The sequence below is a fragment of the Mytilus californianus genome, unplaced genomic scaffold (assembly GCF_021869535.1).
Source record: "Mytilus californianus isolate M0D057914Y unplaced genomic scaffold, xbMytCali1.0.p SCAF_17, whole genome shotgun sequence".
Lineage (NCBI taxonomy): Eukaryota > Metazoa > Mollusca > Bivalvia > Mytilida > Mytilidae > Mytilus > Mytilus californianus.
Genome location: NW_026262659.1, coordinates 12,902,615 through 12,902,841, shown reverse-complemented (window position 1 = coordinate 12,902,841; position 227 = coordinate 12,902,615).

The following is a 227-nucleotide window of genomic DNA, read 5'->3' as shown; positions in this document are numbered from 1 at the left end:
TACAAGCTGGAAACACCTACCTTAACTGATTGCTTACTTTAAATATGTTAATGTCTACCAATCAAATTGCAGAAGGATTTTCAGAAAATATTAGACTGCGGGAGTGCTTTTCTAAAAATTAAAGAGGGGTAATTAAAAATAAATACAAACATTAAAAATGCCTATCTTGCGAATACTTTAATTTTAAAATATTCATAAAACTGCATGCAATATTAATCTTCGGGTTA